The 20,418-nt window shown below is 48.2% G+C and overlaps 1 protein-coding gene across 2 annotated transcripts in view; it reads left to right on the forward strand.

Moving 5' to 3' along the window:
- The first annotated feature begins 3,928 nt into the window (after positions 1–3,928).
- CUL1 (cullin 1) overlaps positions 3,929–20,418 on the forward strand; it is a 105,757-nt gene continuing 89,267 nt past the window's right edge. The window contains exon 1 of one of the 2 annotated variants that reach the window (XM_053898692.1): positions 3,929–4,041. The gene's annotated coding sequence lies outside the window, so the exon portion shown is untranslated. Of the gene's footprint in view, positions 4,042–4,216; positions 4,330–20,418 lie in introns of those variants that run through there. The other variant, XM_053898691.1, reaches the window with a different exon arrangement.

Raw genomic sequence — 20,418 nt, forward strand, 5'->3', positions numbered from 1 at the left:
CATCAGCATCATCGGTTATGTTTATTAAGTATGTAATTTACAACAACCTCCTATGAGAACATTTATCACCGCCTTTTCATAGATGAAGACACTGAGGCACAGAGAGATTAAGTAACCTGCTCAAAGTCACCCACATCATAAGTAGTAAAGCCAGGATGTAAACAAACTCTGGCAGTTTCAAATTCCCTCCCTGCCCCTGCCCACCCAATTTGGACTCAGTCGATCTGGAAGGAGCCCTAAAATCAGTATTCAAGTCCCCAGGTGATTCTGAAGCAAAGGCAGTTTGGGGAACCATCCCATTAAGTGAACTTACTTTGCACTGGATGGCTAATTCCTTATGCATGTCTTAGAAATAATAGCTCGGGGCGCCTGGGTGGCTCAGTCGGTTGGGCATCCAACTTCGGCTCAGGTCACGATCTCACGGTCTGTGAGTTCGAGCCCCACGTCGGGCTCTGGGCTGATGGCTCAGAGCCTGGAGCCTGCTTCCGATTCTGTGTCTCCCTCTCTCTCTGCCCCTCCCCCGTTCATGCTCTGTCTCTCTCTGTCTCAAAAATAAATAAAACGTTAAAAAAAAAAAAAGAAAGAATAGCTCATATGGCTAGTCCAGTGGCGCGGTACCATTTCATTGGATCAGTAAACATATATGTTTGAATATTCTTCAGTGTTCTTTAGGGACAATGCTGAGGGGCCTGGTGAACTTTAAGAAATACTGCATGACCCAAGGCACAGACCATCTAGTTTAAAGGCACTTGTGAGAAGTTGGCCATTAGGAAGAGATCACAAAAGCCTGGGTAGAAGGTGCAAAGTAGGGTTCCTAGAAGGGGATGTGAGCTCAAAATGGGAGCAGGGTTTGCAAACGTATGAAAGGAAGAGGGAAATTTTTCTGTTCAAGGAGGAAGCAAGCCCTCAGAAGTAGTGCTTTAAGGCTGGTATTTATGGGCCAACAAATAGGCCCAACAAGACTGGATGAAGTTAGGACTTCCTTTTGGGAGGTGGCTGGAAATACATTTGGAAAAGTAAGTTAGGACAAGATTCTGGTGAACCTTAAGTGCCAGGTCAGAGCAACCCTATGAACAACGGAGGGCAGCAAGGGTGTGTATTAAAAAGTTTGAAAGGACAAAATACGAGGGCAAAGCTATCAGCCGGGAAAGAACAATCTGCAGCCAGTCACTGCGCAGGCTGGAAGGAGAGAGAAGAGATCAGAACCAGGAAAACGATGTTGAAGGAACATTCTAGCGTGGGAAAATATCTTAGAGAAAGAGTGGATACACACGGACCGGGGAGTCACTGGATCGGGTTATGCCATTGACCAAGCTGAGTGATTTGGAGCAAATTGCCTACTTTCTAAGTCCTGGGTTTCTTCGCTGGAAGATGGGTATGATTATGATAATTCCTGCTCTCACAGACTGAGCGAAAATAGACAAAAGATTTCTCTAGGATGGTGTCCGGGATGGTGACAGGTCAGAATTTTGAGTTTTCAGGTCCCTGTGACTTAGAAAATGGAAGACATTTTATGGAAGACAAGGAAAGAAAGGGAACCAATACTTGGTGTTTCAAGAATTATGCAGGAATTATAAACGCATTACCCTTCACAACAACCTTAGGAGGTAAGTATTTTTATCCCCATTTAACAGTTGGCTTAACTAGAGGAAAAGAGAGTCGTTTGGGTATAAATCAGGGTCTGCCTGAATCAAAAACTTGGGCTTTTTGAACTTCATCATATGGCTTTAGATTTGTAAAGTTCTATTTTATTTCACTGGTTTATACCTAATGTTCTAGTCCGAGACTATTTTGAGGTTTGATTCTGACATCTAGCCAGGTAATCATCCCTCCAAACTTCATGTCATCTGAAAGGCGGCCATCAACTTTGCTGAGATGGGGGAGAAAGTTGGAGGAAGGATTTTTTGGAGTGGAAAGAGAGTAGACGCCCTTGATCTATTAGGTATAAGTCAAGGTTACCCGCCTCAAGTAGATGTGTAGACGCAGCCTGGTCGTAAAGTGGCTATAAAAGCCAATGGAATAGTTTAACCGGCTAAGAATGATAGTGCAGGTGGGTGGCAAGTAAACAATACAAGCCAGTTAACCACCAGGCACCGAGGCAGGGAGAAGTAGAGAGGGTGGTGTAGGTGGATGAAATACTTCCACCAAAGAAAAGTAGAAAATGGGAAAAACGAACAGTAAAGGGAGAGTTGGCCGGTATATTAGCGGTGGGAGGTCAAAGACAAGGAGAACATGCTGAATGCTAACATTGAAGAACACAGGTTAGGAAGATGGAAATGAGATAGACCGTTGTCGGAGGAAAGCACAGGCTCCAGTAAGGGGAAGAAATGATATCAAAGAAGCCATATAGGTATAGTGGAAACCATCCTCCGCAGGGTCAAGCCTCCCAGTTTTAGCGTCCATCTTATGGCAGGCCCATAAAAAGTTGTTAAATACATCGAAGTGTTCTTTTGACGGGGTAATCTATTTATTTTATTATTTTTTAATGCTTATTTATTTTGAGAGAGAGAGTGCAAGTGCGGGGAGGGGCAGAGAGAGGGAGACGGTGAATCCCAAGCTGGTGCTGCCCTGCGAGAGCAGAGCCCAATGCGGGGCTTGAACCCACAAACCGGGAGATCATGACCTGAACGGAAGTGGCACACTTAACCAACTGAGCCACCCAGGCGCCCCTAGATGCGGTACTTCTGAAGGTACTTAGATGTTGACAAAAGACCACATTTCGAGTAGAGGGAGCCACGCGCTACCAGTGGGCTACTTCTAAGAAAAACCCATGTTACTCAGGACAAACTGTGGACTCTGAGGGGGCAGCTTTTGCTCGGGGCCTAGGATTTCGACCCCAAGGGGGTCCTAGAATCTCCGTCCTGTTTTGGTTTGAAGCAAAACGGGAAGTGACATGCGCCCGCATCTTTCACCCAGCTGGGATCATTGGAAATCCTTTCTTGGTCATGGAATCAGCCAGCTCTCTGGCATGTTGGAAACCGTGATATTGAAGCAGGAGCCCCTGACTGAGCCCAAGTCCATGCTCTCTCCACCCTCTCTCAGCAGAGGAAGCCCAGGGGCTCTTGGTGCTCCAAAAATTAGCGTTTAGCGTGTTTCAAGTACCCAAGTGACAGTTAATCCCGACCGAATGCCATTAACGACTCCGGGTTACACCTGAAAACAGTATTTTTTTTAGTCGCCTCACCCCATCCCCACCTGTCAATCCTTATTCTGTTCTTGACTGGCCCCCCACCCAGATTAATGATAAGGTGATTCTCGGTCGTTTGCCAAGAGAGACTTGGTCAAAGAGTTGACCTAGGGGAGCCTCGCTAGCTTTTCCTTTAGAAACGATTTTAAAGAGAGACGCACAGAGAAGCGCAGGCTTTCAGGCGCTGCGGGCCACGGCCTGCGGGGGCAGAGGGGCTCGAGAACCCACGACACGTTTCTCTGAAGCCTGTGCCCGGTTTTCGGGGCCTCTTGCCCGGCCCGGACTTGCTCGACGGCCCGTCGGGGATGTTGCGGGGGTGGGGGGGGGGGGGCGTCTTCTTAACCTGGTGTCCTGGCGGTGGTGTTTCCATGCTGGTTCGGGGCGTTGTGTGGTGTGTGCGCGCACAGCGGAGGGGCGGGCGGAGGTGCAAGACCCTCTCTTCCAGGGTGTTCTGGGGCGGTTGCTCCGGTGCCCCCAACCTAAAAAAGGTGACCCCCTCCTCGCGAGGTCCGAAGTGGCGGGAAGCCAGGTCCTCAGAGGCTCCCGAGGGCGAGGGAGGCTCTAAAACCCGGAGGAGGAGCCGGTGCGCCGGGGCCGGGGAGGGCGCGGGCGCCCAGGGGAAGGGGCCGCGGGCTTTCAGGTAGAAACACGCTCCCGCTCGCGGGGCCCCGGCCGGCGCGGGGGGCGACCCCGGGGCAGTGGCCGCGCCGGGCGGGAGGTTTCCGGGCCCCTCCTGCGCCTCGGGCTCGTGGGGAGATGGCGGCGACGGTTTCCCGGCTCCCCCGCCCCGGACGCCGATGGCGGTGCGTTCCGGCCCTCCCCCACCAGCTTCTCCCCCACGGTAGCCGGAGCCGGTGAGGCCGGGAGGGCGGGGAGCCGAGGACGAAAGGCGAGAGGGCGGAGGTTGCGTGGTGCAGGCGGCGGCGGCGGCGGCGGCGGCGGGAGGAGGGCCGGCGGGCGGGCAGGGGAGGAGGAGGAGGAGGAGGAGGCGGGAGCCGTGTCGCACGCAGCTCCAGGCGGGGCAGCCCCGGCGGCTGAGGGACGCAGCCAGACCTTGGCGGGACGGGGATTTAACCGGGGCCCGGGCTCAGCGACCAGGTGGAGACGTCGCCCGAGCCATTTAGGCACCAAGGGAAATGAGGGTGAGTGGCGGCGGCGCCGGGGCCGAGGGGAGGCGGCGGCGGCGGCGCAGGCCCGGGCCGGAGCCGCGGTGTCGCAGTGACTGGGGCCGCGGCGGCCGAGCCCAGGCGCCCGGCGAGGCCTGAGCCGCCGAGCCGCGCCGCAGCGGGGCGGAATGGCGGCCGGGGCCGGGGACTCGTGGGCGGAGGACGCTGGGGCGGGAGGGAAAGCGAGCGGGGCCCGGCCCTGAGTCACCCCGGCCGGCTCGGGCCTGGCCGGGCCGCGGCCCCGGACGCGGGCTCCGAGCGACCAGGCCTGGACTACGCACTGGAGGCGGGGGGGGGGGGGGGGAAGAAAAAAAAAAAGCCCGATTCATCGCGCCCGAGGCGGCGGCCTGGTGGCGCCGGCCTCTCTCCTGGCCGCGACCGGCCTTGGGCTGCGGGGCTGGGCGGGCGAGCGAACGGCTCGGGGCAGCCCGGGCGTGCGCGCCTCGGCCCCTTTCGTACGGCGACCCCGCGGGGCGCCCGGGCTGGTGCCCCTCCTCCCCCCCCCCCCCACCCCCTCGGGACCGCTAGTCCCCCGTGCGGCGCTTTTCCCCCCGACTCGTGCTCTCAGGAAAGTACTGGGCTCGCGCGCAGGAGGAGCCGCGGAGCCGGGCTGTGCTTTCCGGTTCCCCGCCCGCAGGCTCTCGGGGTCCCCGCCTGCATTGTTGCGACTGTGCAGGACGCTATTATTGGGTCACAGTCGCCCCTTTGCCCCGTTCTCTCGGGGGAGCGGACCGGAGAGGGGCGCAGGGATGCGAGTGCGGCGGCCGAACGGGAAGGAGCCCCCCCCCCCCCCCCCACTTCGCCCCGGTGCCCGCGAGTCGGGCCGGGCCTCGGCGCGCCCCCGGCCCTGCGCCCGGCGGGAGCGCGCGCTGACCCCGCAGGTAACCCGGGGCGCCGGCGTGGGGCGGGGTCGCCGGCCGCCTGGTTCCGCCACCTGTGCCGCGTTGGGGTCCCTGGACGGAACGGCTGAGAGAGAGGGAGTTGCTTTAGGAACATTCCTTGAGACCGATCCCCAAAGTTAAGGGTTTTCTCTCTTTAGCGAGCTCTTTGCCAAAACCGGGATTCTCTTTTCCGATTGGATCGCTGTTGTTGCTTTTAGTTCGTAGCTGGCGTTAGTGGTAAGTGTGCAAATACGGAATTGCAGTTAACTTAACTCAAGTTATTTATGTGCTGTGTGTAGTTGCCCTTCCCCGAAGTGGCATTAAAACAGTCAAAGTTAGGAGTGGAGTAAAATGGTCACGCTGTTTTTGAAATGCTCTTATTCCGAGTGGCAGAAGGGGAACTAAATTCACTTTTTTAACTTTAAGCCCTGAGTTTTTAGGACCTAAACTGTGTGCAGTTTTAAGTTTAAAACCTCGTCTTGTGGCCACCTTGCCTACCTGATTTTCTGAGATCCTGGAGAATTTATTATGGCTTGTGTAGCAAACTAAGAAATGTTTGAAAAGCAAAACCAGTTTTGTCAGGGAATTTGGGGGTCGGATAGGAGATTTTCTTTGTTTAAAAAGGTTCTTGGATATTAGAATTTTTTGGTTGTTTTTTTTTTTTTTTTTTTTTTTTTACTTGGCAATGCTGTTTGTTGCTTTCCCTGGTAAGAGGAATCGCATTTCCAATTCCAAAGCACACAAACTTTAACCCTAGGATGCCCATTTGGGGGGGGTTTCTGGAGAGTGCTCATTAAGTTTGAGACAGGTGGCTGAATTACTCTCTGAAAATATTAAGCTTTTTTTTTCCGTGGTTGGCGCCATCTTTTAAAAACAATTTTGCCAGAAAAGAAAAACACGGTAGTTAGCCTAGTATTTCAATTTCTCATGCCTCCCCTCCGAGCCATGCTCAGCTCTTTGCAGCAGTGTCTCCCAGTCCTAATGTCTGGGAGACCACATCAGGAGGCCGAAGGGACCCACGAATGCCTCAGCTGATTCTGCAGTTTCCTTCCACCTTACAGCCCCTAAGACTCCTTTGCGTCTTGCTGAGTATCCACGAGGTAAGTAACTTAGTGTTGATTGTCATTACAGCCTTCACACTTTTCAGACTATGAAGTCCTTGAAGGCAAGGGATATGCCTTATTCGTGCACCCCCACAATAGGATAGACCTCGGCCGTGGATACCTCGGTTGTTTTTTGAATCAATAAATCCAAAACAGTTCTGATCCCCGGGCTGTGGCCACTTCTGATGGGGGCTGCAGAAAGCACTGCGCTTGTGCTGGTAGGAATGCAAATTTCATTACAATTGCTGTTAGCCCCAGGATCGAATACAGTGCCCCAAAGGAAGAATGCCCGGGTTTTCTTTGTGGAAATCCAGGAAAGTGTTAAGAAAACAAGTGGCAAAACTTTAATTAGCATTTTTCTCCCCTTCAGAACTAGTTTTAAGGTGCAGCTTTACAGTTTTTAAAAAAACTTTTTATTTATTTATCAATTGATCGATTGCAACAAGATTGAAGTATTTTCCGCCAGGTTAAGTATTTGCAGCCTTGCCTTTGAAATGAAATCCCTTGGGAGCTGAGGCCCTTCCCTGTTGAAGAGCTGAGGTGCGCCCAGCGGAGGTACTGGAGTCTGATGTGACCTCACCTCTCCGAAAGGCTATTCTTTCCTTGAGGCCCTTTTTTGTTTGTTTTTTTGGTTTTTGTTTTCTGTTTTAAGAAACTCCCTCCTAGTATCCCCAGGAGGCACAGGGGGCCTTTCTTTCAGCATCGAAAATTAAAATGAAGGTACTTGAAATTTTTTTATATTCATTTTTGAGAGACTGAGACAGAGGGTGAGGAAGGGAGGGGCAGAGAGAGGGAGACACAGAATCCGAAGCGGGGGCCCCCACCCCCCCCACCTCACAAACCACAAGATCATGACCTAAGCCGAAGTCAGATGCTCAACCGACTGAGCCACCCAGGTGCCCCAAAATGAAGGTACTTTAAATTGAGGGGCTGTTACTTGCCATTCTTCAAGTTAAAAATCAGGGCCCCCAGAAACTTAGGAATGTATCTGTGTTTTTCTTCTTTGCTGTTTCAGCCCCACATAGTTCCCAAAGCCCCCGGCCTTCTATCTTCAGCAGTAGAGTCAATCTGGAATATGAGGTCTTCAGGGGAGCATTGGCTTATTTCGAACTTCTCATTGAGATGTACCTAGAGAAAAGAGTGTCCCATTTTTAAGGGCCAATTCTGGGTTCACCTTGCTCTTTTTACTGATACCTGGTACTTTGTCAGTAAAGTGGTCATTTGTTTTTCAAAACTGAGGGGCAAACATTAAATGAAGAGTAAATGAAATTTGGAAGGAAGGCCCTTATGTTTATTAATAAGGACTTTCAGCTCCCTGTTTATAACACGTATGTTCAATCATGCTTTAAACAGAATTATAATGCCTAATGATGTTAAGGTTTTTTATTCACACAGATATTTTCCCACCATATGTATGTTATTTATTCACTTATTTTTGCCGAGGACGTTTTGCATAGAACATTTTGCTTGGTAGAGAAGACCTGGGGTCTGATTCCAGCTTAACTTTGCTGGGCCTGTATTTCCTTATTTGTAAAATAAGATGGTTTTTAATTGATACTATTTTAAGACTTCTTTAGGCCTTCAAAGTGTGTGGATGCCATGGGAATGTCACAGCTTTTAACAGCATTTGAAAAACTGTCTTCTAAAGCATAATCTTACTCATGTGTGAAAAACAGACTTGTGAAACCTCAGTTTGATAGTCATTTAAATTTTTTCCTTTGGGCAACTTGGATCAAGTAAGCAGAGTCCCCTCACTGGCTTCCACTCCCTGCTCCAGCAACACTATGGCTGTTTCCCCGTGCTGGGCTTTTGTCCCCTGCTTTTGCTCGAGCTTCCCCTCTGCCACCTGACGGACTCTTGCTGCTTCAAAATGGTTCCACTTAGGCCCTGACCTCTTGTCCCATCCCATCCAGGGCTAGGAGTCCCCCCGCGCTCCTCCTCCCCCCCCCCCCCCCTTCGCCATCCCATGAGGCCTGGCCTGGGTCCCTGTCCCAGCAATTTACCCTCTGATTGGACTGGGTGGTTTCTCCCCCTAGATGGACCTCCGTCAGGGCTGGGAACGTATGCCATCCGTCTGTCCCCTGCACCTAGCACCCTGCCTGTGTCTACATTCATTTAACTCCTACTGTGTTTAAGAACAGACTCCCACCTGGAATTTTTACCAGACTTCATAAAGTGTGGGTACCGCTGCCTAATCTACCTTACAGCATAGAGCTAAAGAAACTGAGGCTCTGAGTACGGAAGGTCAGACCTAGTAGGTGGTGAATCAGCCTAGGACGAGGCGGAGAGACTCCGGAGCTCAGGACTGCAGACAGCTGCTTGCTGAGTGTTTTCTATGAAAGAGGAGAAGAGATCAGAATGGAAGTGCTTTAAAGATTGATAACCCATCACGGCAACCGAATTCATTGTGCAGAACTCTGCTTGACCGCCAAGAATGCTTATTCTTCTTGGTCTTTCAGCAACTGGTGGGCACAGAAGGAGAGTCATTAGGCACTAATGGGATAGAAGTGAACGGTTCAGGGGGCACCCGGGTGGCCCAGTTGGTCAAGCGTCTGACTTCGGTCAGGTCATGAACTCATGCCAAGTTCAAGTCCTACATCGGGCTCTCTGCTATCAGCACAGAGCCTGCTTCAGATCCTCGATCTCCCTCTCTCTGCCCCTTCCCCTTTTGCACACCGTCTCTCAAAAAAATAAAAAGAAAGAAATGAACAGTTCTGGAACTTCAGGACTGTTAAATTGGATGTGATTCATTGGCCTTGCAAAAACGTATAAAAACCATTTGAAGACTGTTCAGATCTAACAAGTTGTGATTTTTAAAAAGGCCTGTGTCAGAAAGTATTTTGGAAGACCTAGAATGAGTGTGTGCAGCCATTTAAAATCTTGTGTGCATGAAGTGTGTAGGCGCTGGTGAAAATTGCAAACTGGTTGTAATTCTAGGGTGGTGAACTCGTGTGCTTTTTAATGGCTTCCCAAAAAACGTTTTAAGAAACAATAGATAGAAAAATTTTTTAAGAAACCAAATGATCTTAAGATGGCGAAAGCCTCTCCCAGCACACTACCGAAAGTAGGAACTGTAAGGGAAAACAATTCCTGTAAAGGAAAAAATCAGAATAATTAAGTTTCTGGATGTTAAAATGCCAGAAACAGAAGGACAAATGGCAAACAGAGATATTATAAACTTACAAGCAATTTAACTTTCCTTACAGAAAGAGGACTTGTAAACCAATAGGATATAGAAGGCACCTTCCTCTGCCATGGGAAAAAAAAAAAAACGCGCAAACTAGTACTTTCTAAAAGAAGGGGCAGGAAACACGGAAGTTTCAGCTCCACCAGCAGTACTCCTAGAAATGCCAATCAGGGAGATCCTGTTCTTAAAAATTTTGGCATAGAAGAAAACATAAACCGCTTCAGGTGAGGATATGGAGAAACGAGCCCACTCGTGCGTTACTAGAAAGAGTAATTTAGTATGACTTTTCTGAGAGAAATCTGTTGACACAAGCTTACAAACTATGTGTGCCCTTTGAAATCACTCACTCTAAAATTTAAGAGCGGAAATGATGAATAGATTGATGCTCTCATGAGGACACTTATTTAACACCCTCATTTGAGCGTTTGTTGTCAGTGTTTTGCTTTTAAGGACAATTATTTCATCATTTTTAGATAACTTTGCATTTCTGTAATTCTGTATTAATGATTATTCCCTGAGCATCAAGTGACAGAAACATGCTATAAAACCATTTGTAGGAGCGCCTGAGTGGCTCAGTCGGTTAAGCATCCGACTTCGGCCCGGGTCATGATCTCGCGGTCCGGGAGTTCGAGCCCCGCGTCGGGCTCTGTGCTGACAGCTCAGAGCCTGGAGCCTGTTTCGGATTCTCTGTCTCCCTCTCTCTCTGACCCTCCCCCGTTCATGCTCTGTCTCTCTCTGTCTCAAAAATAAGTAAACGTTAAAAAAAAAAAAAAAATTAAAAAAAACCATTTGTAACGTCTAAAATTTTAGGGTTGTGGTATGTGAGTACATACCTTAAATAAAAAGATGACAAACCAAAAAGTCATAGTGGTGATCTCTGAGCAGTGGATTTATGGGCTATTTTTAGTTTAGTTTTTCTGGTTTTCATTTTTTCCTCCCGTTTTCTACAGTGCACGTGTATGTATAATACGGTGGATTAATTTGTAAAAACGACCACAGAAAGAACAGTGGAGCTGGTGGGTCTCCTTGGAGCGAGGCGGTTCTGCTTGGTTTTGCGTGGAAATGGCCTTGGTGTTGGCTTTGCGCGCCGGCGTGCTGTCACTGACGGTTCAGTGTGTGCGGGGAGGGCTGCCCGATTTCCCGTTCTTTCCCCCACACCTTCATCCTTCAGCTACTTCAGGTCCCCTCACGGTTCATGCTCTCCCTGAAACCACCTTAATCTCGTGAAACTCATAATTTTGAGATTTTAGTAAATTCTCACACTGGATTCGTTACTGACCGGTTGTCTTCGGTGTGGAAGCTTCCTTTTCTTGGTGATGCTCTGAGCTTCCTATCCTTTTTTGCTGACTTCATAACTCCTAGTAATGGGTGCAGTTTTAAATTGAGTGTGTATTCTAAATGACACAAATGAGGAATGCAGTTGGATTTAGGAGAAAAGAGGTACATAGAAGAAACATGGCACCAAATGCCAGCACTCAAATGCCTTTACTATGTAGGTGTTAGTTAACCGTGTCGTGACTGAAGCAGTTCAGTGTGCCCGAGAACCAGCCGGAAGTCAGGACATGGGGGAAAGGCCGGAGCCCAAACCTCCCTCCCTGCTGGATGGAAGGAGGCCTGCCTTCCTTCCGGCCCAGAGTCCAGTTGTGCCGGACCGGAGAGAAGTCGAGTGCTTCACCACCTGCGGGAGGGTTGAGAAGAGGAAGTCCCAGAGTGGTGTTTTCTGACTTCCACCATGTGAAACATTCAAAATCCAGGAGGTTTCCTTGTGGGTTCATCTTAGGTGTAGTAACACCACTTTTTACTCAGCATTTACTCAGCGCCAGAGACCAGGCTGGACCCTCGTGGGTGACTTTGGAGCTGCTCTCCCTTGGCTTTCTGCTCCTTGGAAATGCCTCACTTGGGACGGAAGCCTCTCCTCCACCTTCCTGGTTGATGGTGAACTTGGACGCAGTGCCGGGACATTTTACCCGTGTTCAGAGACTCCCCCGGTCAGCGTCTCCTATTTGACACAGTGAAGAAAGAGCACCAACAGGGGCCTCAAAAGACACAAAGGCGGGGTCGGGGGGAGGCTTAGTGATGGCGGTAGATACTCAGCCTGTTGAGCAATTTGCCCAGTCTTCCCTTCAGTGGTACTTTGTAAATGTTCTGTGTGTTGGTGACTTTGCCGCGTACGGGTTGTTTTTTGATGTCTGTAGGTGAGCTGGGGCATTCCTCTGGTGAGGCATGTCATACAATCAGCTTGATATTGTGAAGCTTCATTTGCTTTTGTGGGGTTTTGGGGCGTCACTTTTATCACGAAGGTGTTCCGCTTTACACGTTTACTGCATTTTCACTGTTTTCATTTGGAGCCGTATTTGTCCATCTGTGTTCTGTGACATGTAAGTGACGGGGGTGAGAGAGAAGATGTGTGAATAAATAAATTTAGGAAATACTTGGTTGCACACTCAGGGACCTTTGACATGTTAGTATATGTTGCTCTTGTCACAGGGAGATCTAGATCTTCCAGGGGATATATGTCTTCCAGGGTGTGTATGTCTGTGTCCGTATAAGGTGGACCCTTAATACAGCCTTTGAGGGAAGAAAACCCTTCTACCATATTAAAGAGTGTGTTTAGTTTTGTAGAACACATTGATTTTAGACTCATAGGTGACAACATGCCTTGAAGTAGCAAGTGATCTCAGTAAATTGACGTATTCATTTTTGTTGTGTCTTTGGCAAGCACCGATAATGGAGTCTGGAGGCACTTGTGTTCTTGGGAGCACTGTGCGCGAGGTGCCGCAGAGCCTGGGATCCTGACGAATACGGTTAGGTGTAGAGTTGTCTAGAAGTGATTTCTGCTTCACTTTATTCCGTGTCTGAATCCTAAATGCTCTTACAGGAAGTATCTTAAAACAATTTTTTTAAGCACATGGATTAGCATTAATTTATAGTCAGTGCTGAGGAACACCAACACAGTCAAAGCATGCGTCACCCGACGTTTTCTTGGTGGGGTCCTGCTAAAAGTACTTTTTAAACCTGGAAAATACTGGTTTATGGCATTCACTACAAAGATAGGTCAAACATTTTTTTCTTTATAACTTGAAACTGCCTGGACTGGAAATTTCAGTCCGTTGAAAATCAGAAGTGGTGTCCCTTTACGGCCTTGGATTCTTCCCTGCTCTCTCCCATGGGTTCTCCTGCATTTCGAGCTCGGTGGTTTCCAGAGTGTGAACAGTGTTCTCAGGAGGTGTTAGGCCGGATTAGTTTGGGAAGCATAGCCAGGTCTGTTTTCTGGAGCATTCTGGCCTTTTTCAAGGAGGGAATTTAACAGGCAGTGATTCTCAAAGTTTTCAGCCAGTTCGCCCCCTTTTTTTTTTTTTTTTTTTGCTTGAAAGATCTCTTGACATTAGCTTCTGCGGAGAATATGTTGCCCTTCTAGTTGTATCTTTTCTTTTAGTGGACGTTCAGGAGCTCTCTCCTGACTTGATTCTCTGTTCCAGTTTATTTTGCTGTGGGGCTTCCCGGTTTTGCTTCCGCGGAGGTAGTTGTGATGCTTCTGACCGTTGGCTCACTGGCTCCTGCGGAGCTCCAACCACACTGACCTCCCGACCCGTCCTCAGGGCTTTCGGTCCGGCTGACCGGCCCTTAATCCGCTCCCGCCTGCCCCAGGCGACTCCGACTCCCGTCTCTCGCTCCCTGCACCGGGCCCAACTTCTCTCGGGCCCAACTTCTCTCTCACCAGCCGCCTAGCAGAGACTCCATATTCCGTGAGCCAGCTACCCAGTTCTTCCTCCACAATGCTGTGTACTCGCACCTTCCTTTTTGGTTCCAGTGCCGGCTTCGTGACCTCCTCGCGCTGCCGCACCTGTGTTCAGGCTCAGCCGTGTGTCCCGCGAGGAGAGCCTGCCCCCAGTGCGGCTGGGAGTCCCCGTGGTTTCGTGGAGTGGGCTCTGCTTGCGGTTCTCGAGCGTCCTCCCGCTTGCGATCCCCCCTGCTCCCCGGAAGCTCAGAAAAACCCTGCGGCCCCGCGCTGGGCGCAGAGCCGCAGGCCGCCCGCCTCCCCGCTCCCGGCTCCCCGACGGGCTCCTAGACGGCGGGCACCAGGGGCGTGTCGGCCGGCCCGATGCTTCTGGAACACAACTTAATGGCGTTCCAGTAAATCAGACCGGTTCGTAGTTCTGTTAACTTTGAGATTTTACCTATGATGTAGACATTTTCTTCTGATGAGCTGATTTTTAGAAAATGTCTGTGGTTGAAGGATTCACAGACTGTTAACCAACAAACCATGGTGCACTAAAATTTCCTTGTGAACGTTTGGGTGTGGTGTAAGGTAAACCTCCGACCTGTTGCTCTGCTGGTAGATGTATCAGGTGAGTGTGCGTGTTTGTACGTAGGACAGTAGATTCCCGTCATAGTTGTAGTGAAAAGCAATTTTAAAACATTCAGATGACTCTGTTGGCAGCAATGAATGGAACTGCAGTTTCACGTTAAAAAAAGGATTTTTTTTTTTTTTTTTTTTTTTTTTTAACGTGGAGGAGAGGGTTTTGAGGTATTGAAGGCCTAGTATAGACTTAAGTGAACACATACTCTGTGTCCAGTTTGGAAAAAATTGCTCCTAAAATGTGCTGCTTTTTACAGTTATGGCATTTATACCTTGCATAAGTTGGTTTCTTTACAAAGTGTTGATGTGTAAGTTTTATCTTAGAAAATTGAGTTGTTTGTGAAGCTCAGGCCCTCTGAAATATCCTTTTTTATACATGTGTTTTCCCCCCTTACAGAACCATGAGGGGATCTGGATTTTGTGATTTTGGTGTTCTTTAAAAAATACTCATTTTCAACTGGAAACATGGCTTGATGGTTTTCAAAATAAGCTATTTGATGCATAAGCTTGAAAGCTTTGCTTGAGAAAGAAAAACGTAAGTTAATGAAGTACATTATGTGAAGTCAATGTTGGCGGACATTTCTTTGAGGCTTCCCACGTTAGACTTGAGTTTGACAATAAAGACATTAGTACTTCCCCAGTCAAAACTAGTGTGTTGATAGAAATCGTGGGGCTCCTGGGTGGCTCAGTTGGTTAGGCATCCAAATTCGGCTCAGGTCATGATCTCACGGTTCACTGGTTCGAGGCCCGCGTCAGGTTCTGTGCTGAGCTCAGAGCCTGCAGCCTGCTTCAGATTCTGTCTCTTTCTGTCCCTTCCCCGCTCGTTCGTGTTTCTCTCTTTCTCTCTCTCTCTCAAAAATAAACAAAACATTCAAAAATTTTAAATCAGTCACAGTCTTAATATGTAGAATGTTCTTTATGCGTATTTATGTGTGGGGTTTAATTATTGTAGAGGTGCAAAAGAGCCACTTTTCTGTTTCTTATTCTGCCTCTAAACAATAACCTAAAAATCACCAGTATCTTAGTGACTACAAAAACCAGTTGTGTACCCTGAGAGAAATTCACTACAAATTTTTGCAACTAGAACTGTCTTGATTAGGAGCGGTTCCTTTTTTTTTTTTTTTTTAAGGTAAAAATACTAAATGTAAATCTGTTTCAGAATCCTCTTAGGGGTAGCTGATGTTATGGGTTTACCACATTTTTTCCTTTGTTATGCATATGGCAGGTTGTTCTGACTCTCCGTGGGGAGCAAGATTAAAAAACAACACCAAAAAGCAACCCTCACCTGCCTTCAAGAAAAAAAAAAAAACCCTCTGTTACTGAAGGTCATCATGAAATGGCACGTTTTCTGTGAGCTCAGATGATTTACTCAGATAATTGAGAGACTGGATTTATAATCTAATCACATTTGATTGACTCAAAGCCCAGGTTCGATGCACATATATTATGTATCACTCACATAGCTTTTCCCCAGTATTTATAATGTCAGAAGACATAAGTACTTGATGTTGTAATAGCTACTAAGGACTTTCTCAACAAGCTGGTATTTTTCGGGGCAGTGACTGAACATGTACACAGGAGGGGGTGCAGGTCTGACAGGTGCGCCCACAGGAGCAGTAGGCGAAATCAAGCTCCTAGAAACCCTGGGAATCAAGACCCTCGTCCAGGGGCGCCTGGGTGGCTCAGTCAGTTAAGCGACCAACTCTTGATTTCAGCTCAGATCATGATTTCACAGTTGTGGGATCCAGCCCCGTGGGATACTCCCTCCCTCTCTCTCTCTCTCTCTCTCTCTCTCTCTCTCTCTCCTCCTTTTTCTCTGTCGTTCTCTCAAAATAAATAAAGACTATTGTCCACGCACCAGAAACATTTCAGCTAAAGGAAGGTGATTCTTGATTTCTCTTGGTGTCTTCGGTAGGGTGAATACATTTTTAGAGTGTATTCAAACCAAAATGTAAAAACCCTACATCAGATAGAGTGTTGAGGTAGGACTGTGTGTCCTTTTGAAACCAATTTGTAGCGAAATGAGAAGTGTCTTTCAAAGTTCACCTAGCTCAGGGCCGTTGCGGACCAGAATTTTTGACTCAGGGTTGATGGTTTGAGTAGCCGCGGCGAGTGAAGCAACGAAAAGGCTTGAGAAAACCCGGACTAGGTGACGGTCTTGTTCGCCTGGCGATGCAGCAGCTTTGGCAGCCTGCCTTGTGGCCGATGCCGGTTAAGGACTTAGCACTGACCCACGAGAGGGAAACCGTTCGCCCCGCGTGCGGAAAAACTAGGAGTTGAGACTTCATTTAAACGAAAGGCGACAGGCAGTTGTGGTAAAATAAGCACCTCTCAGTGAAGCGGCCCCCGTGTATGAACCTCCCCAGGGAGGGAGAGACCGGCCCCCTGCACGCGGCCCCGTGATGGTGCCTCGCCAGCCAAGGGCGCGTGTCTGCACACGCACGCCCTCGTCTGCACACGCACGGCCCTGTGGCCTTAGGATGTTTCCTGGACCGCCAGCGTCCCGCTCGCCTCCAGGGCCCCCGTGACTCGCTGTGTGTATCTGTTAGCCTGGGTCCCGAAATTGCTGCGGCGCCAGCACGGAAGAGGAATCTCTTGGGTGCCGTTGAGCACTGAAAACTCTTCGGTTGTGGGTTTTCCAGCCTTCGTGGCTTCAATAGGACAGCAACGCACCCGTTAACTGGTAAGATAGGTAAGAAGTGTTCTTTAAGCTGGCATTTTAAAGCATCCTGTTGAACATATTTGGTGGTAGAATGAAAGATTCGGGTGAGTTTTAAGAGAGAAGGAGGAGGTCGATTGCAGGGCACCTGGGTGGCTCAGTCGGTTAAGTGTCTAACTTCGGCCCCCGGCATGATCTCACGGTTGGTGGGTTCGAGCCCCGCGTCCGGCTCTGTGCTGACAGCCTGGAGCCTTCTTCAGGTTCTGTGTCTCCCCCTCTCTCTGCCCCTCCCCCACTCGTGTCCTGCCTCTCTCTCTCTCTCTCTCTCTCTCTCTCTCAAAAATAAATAAACATGAAAAAATTAAAAAGATTGAGATTTCAAAGAAAATTTGAGCTGTTAGCAACTGGATCCCCAGGTCCGTCAAAATACAAAGCTTCCACCTTCTTGATGACAGATACACTTTGAGGGGAATCTTTGGAAAGTACTGCTCTTGGTATTATCGGTTATCAAGGGTATGAAGACGTTTCAGGCAACATTAATTTACCTCATTTTGACTTAAAAAAATATATATGATCATGCTCGCTTTGACGTTTCTCCCCTGAGAAGTTTTCCGTTGTATTTTAAATTTAAGTACCACTGTTAGGAATTTCAAGGACACCTGATAACCTTTGTAGAAGTGTTACTACAAATAAAAACAAGTGTCTCCTACGTGCAGGGTGCTCTTCTAAACATTGTATTTACGTAACTTGTCTATTGCTTTCAACACCCCTGTGAGGTCAGTATTGTTTATTGCCCGTGACACATAACTATAGGCACAGAAGGCGAGGAATTTGTGCAAGCCCACGTAGCTGGTTGGGTCGTGAAGCTAGAAAATCGAAGTCTACATACGTTTATATATTAACTACAGTATTTGAAAAAGTCATGGCCCTGTGTAACCCCGATTCACGCTTTTTTTTTTTTTTTTTTTTTTTTTTGAGCGAGACTGAGCACGAGTGGGGGAGGGGCAGAGAGGGAGACACAGAATCCAAAACAGGCTCCAAGCTGTCAGCACAGAGCCCCATGCGGGGCTCGAACCCACGAACCGTGAGATCGTGACCTGAGCCAAAGTCGGACGCTCAACCGACTGAGCCACCCAGACACCCCCGATCCACGCTTCTTGAATTGTTTCTACAGTAGGAAATATTTTATGGGGAAAACCCGGACATACACAGGCGTAACTGAGATAAAAGATGCACTGAGTAATCCTTACCTTCTTGTTACGTTCTGTGAGCTCTTTTTTTCTATTTTACTTTATTAAAAAGTTCCGGTTGCCATTTACAAAGTTGATCTCGTGATCCGCACATCAATGAATTGTAGCCCTCAGCTTGAAAAGCGTACATGTAGATAATCGTGATTAAATCTGATGCCGTTTTTCTTTGTTTTAAAGCGAACAGAAATGCTTGGAAATAAAATACACGGCAGCACCAGACGAGATCCTTGAATAAATCTGCGGGAGCGTTGTGCCAAAGCTGAGATCTGAAATTCAGTCTTCAGCGGTGGAAACCAGTTTCTGTGGACAAACCCGTCAGTCTGTGCAGCACCTGTTAAGTAGTAACAGGTCTTCTGTGGGTTTCCAAGTTTTCTAAAGCACTTGACACTGGCGAAGCTCGGGTCGCCCTCCTTGGAAGTCACGTGGTAATGAAAGTAGGAAGGGTCTATGTGCTGGCTGAATGGAGGTTCAGTTATGAATTGAATGATACTTAGGGCTTTGAGTGCAGTATGTGGATTTTTAGGATTTGAAAGGACTCTCTTGGTTTAAATGTTCAAGTACTTAAGCTGAAGAAGAAAAGTTATTTAATGCCTAAGATGTTCAGAGGAGAAAATTCTGTGCTTAATGACATCTGAAATTTCTCATTATTACAAAATCCTGTGTGTGGGTGTGTTGGGGAATGAATTGAATTAGCATGTGCACATATTTATAATTAGAAAGACAAAGATTGAACACGAGAAGGCAGCTCTATTGATTCATTTGGTACAAGTGTGAGGGCCTGCTAATTTCAAACCTCTGCGAGTTTTTAGAGAGCGGGGAAAGGCTGAGAGAGAACTAAGCTGTGAAACTTGAAATCCTTTTGTGCTTACCCCACCCCACAGCGGTGAGTCCTGGCCTTGTTTCTTAACTTTTTTTAAAGCCATCGCTGTTAGATTTTTTATGGCTGGTTTCAGTAATTCTTGTCGGAGCTGTGCCTAAGGCCTCTACATCCTGTGAACGCACCTCCTCTCAGCCCCAGCTCTGCCTGCAGGAATTGAGAGCACCCGTCCGCGGCTGGGTGACAGCATGTCCGTAGTAGTTCTGCGTGCCAATGGGCTGCGTGGGTTTTGTATCGGTTCGTGTTAAGTATCCTCGGAGATCCAGGCGTCTTCTTAAACCCTTGGAGTAGCAGACTCACCAGTATCTCCGGAGCTCTTGCGGTGCGCCGAGGCCTTGGGTTCGGTGCCGAGGACTCACCTGTGAACGAGGCCCAGGCCCCTGCCCCCCAGCCCCGGCCTGGTCCTAGAAGAGACGTCCTGTTTTCAGAGAAGGACCCTTCGTTACTGCTGCGTTTTCCGTTTTGGTAGTAACAGAAAGAAGTGTCCGTTTTCTTTACCGAAACCTCCGTTACTCAAATAGCAGGAATTCTTAGCAAAGTAGCCTAATTTTGAATTCAGGAAAGCAAGCAAATACGGTATTTGATATTTGCTTTTTGTTTCCTCACGCTTTCCAGATTATAAAATATAAGTGTATTTCATGAATGAAATAGGAAAATAAAAAATGAGCCCCTACTCTCATTTTTTTTCAAAGACTTCCTTTTTTTTTTTTTTAAAGAGCAGTTGTAGGTCCACAGCAGAATCAAAGAGGAAGGCACAGAGATTTCCCACATACCTCTGCCACATACGCAGCCTCACCCTGTTAATCAACATCTTGCACCAGAGTGGTCCATAACCTACATTGACACATCAAAATTGCTCAAAGTCCGTAGCTGATGCTACCACCTACCTTGGTGAGGTACATTGTATGGTTTTAGACAAAGGAATAGTGACCTGTCTCCATCATTATAGTATCATGCAGGGTAATTTCACTGCCCTAGAAATCCTCTGTGTTCTATCTCCCCCAACCCCAACCCCCTGGCAACCGCTGATCTTTTCACTGTCTCTGTAGTTTTGCCTTTTCCAGAATGTCCTACAGTTGGAATTATACAGTGTGTAGCCTCTTGAGATGGGCTTCTTTGACTTCATCACATGCCTTTAAGATTCCTCTGTCTTTTCGTGACCCAAGAAATAGTTCATTTCTTTTTAGTTAAGAGTAATACTCCGTTGTCTGGATGTACCACACGTTAGTGACTCATCCATTCATCCAGTGAAGGACATCTTGGTTGCTTCCAACTTTTGGAAGTTAAGAATAAAACGTGCAGGTCTTTGTGTGGACGTAAGTCTTCGGCTCCTTTAGGTGAATAGCAAGCAGCGTAGATGCGGGTCATAGGGTAAAAGTACATTTAGTTTTCTGAGAAACCAGCCGATTGTCTTCCAAGGTGGCTGTACCATTCTGCATTCCCACCGGCTGTGTACGAGGGCCCCTGGTGCTCCATATTCTTAACCAGCATTCGGTGGTGTCAGTGTTCCAGATTTTGGCTATTCTAATAGATGTGTAGGAGGTATCTTGTTCTAATTTGCATCTCCCTGATGACACATGATATGGAACATTTTTTCATAGGCTCGTTTGCTGTCTGTATATCTTCTTTGGTAAGGTCTTTCACCCATTTTTTTTTTTTTTTATGTTTATTTTTGAGAGAGAGAGAGAGAGGCGGGGAGACAGAATCTGAAGCAGGCTCCAGGCTCTGAGCTGTCAACACAGAGCCCG

The sequence above is a fragment of the Panthera pardus genome, unplaced genomic scaffold, assembly GCF_024362965.1.
Source record: "Panthera pardus isolate Hobbes unplaced genomic scaffold, ASM2436296v1 HiC_scaffold_9, whole genome shotgun sequence".
NCBI classification, from domain to species: domain Eukaryota; kingdom Metazoa; phylum Chordata; class Mammalia; order Carnivora; family Felidae; genus Panthera; species Panthera pardus.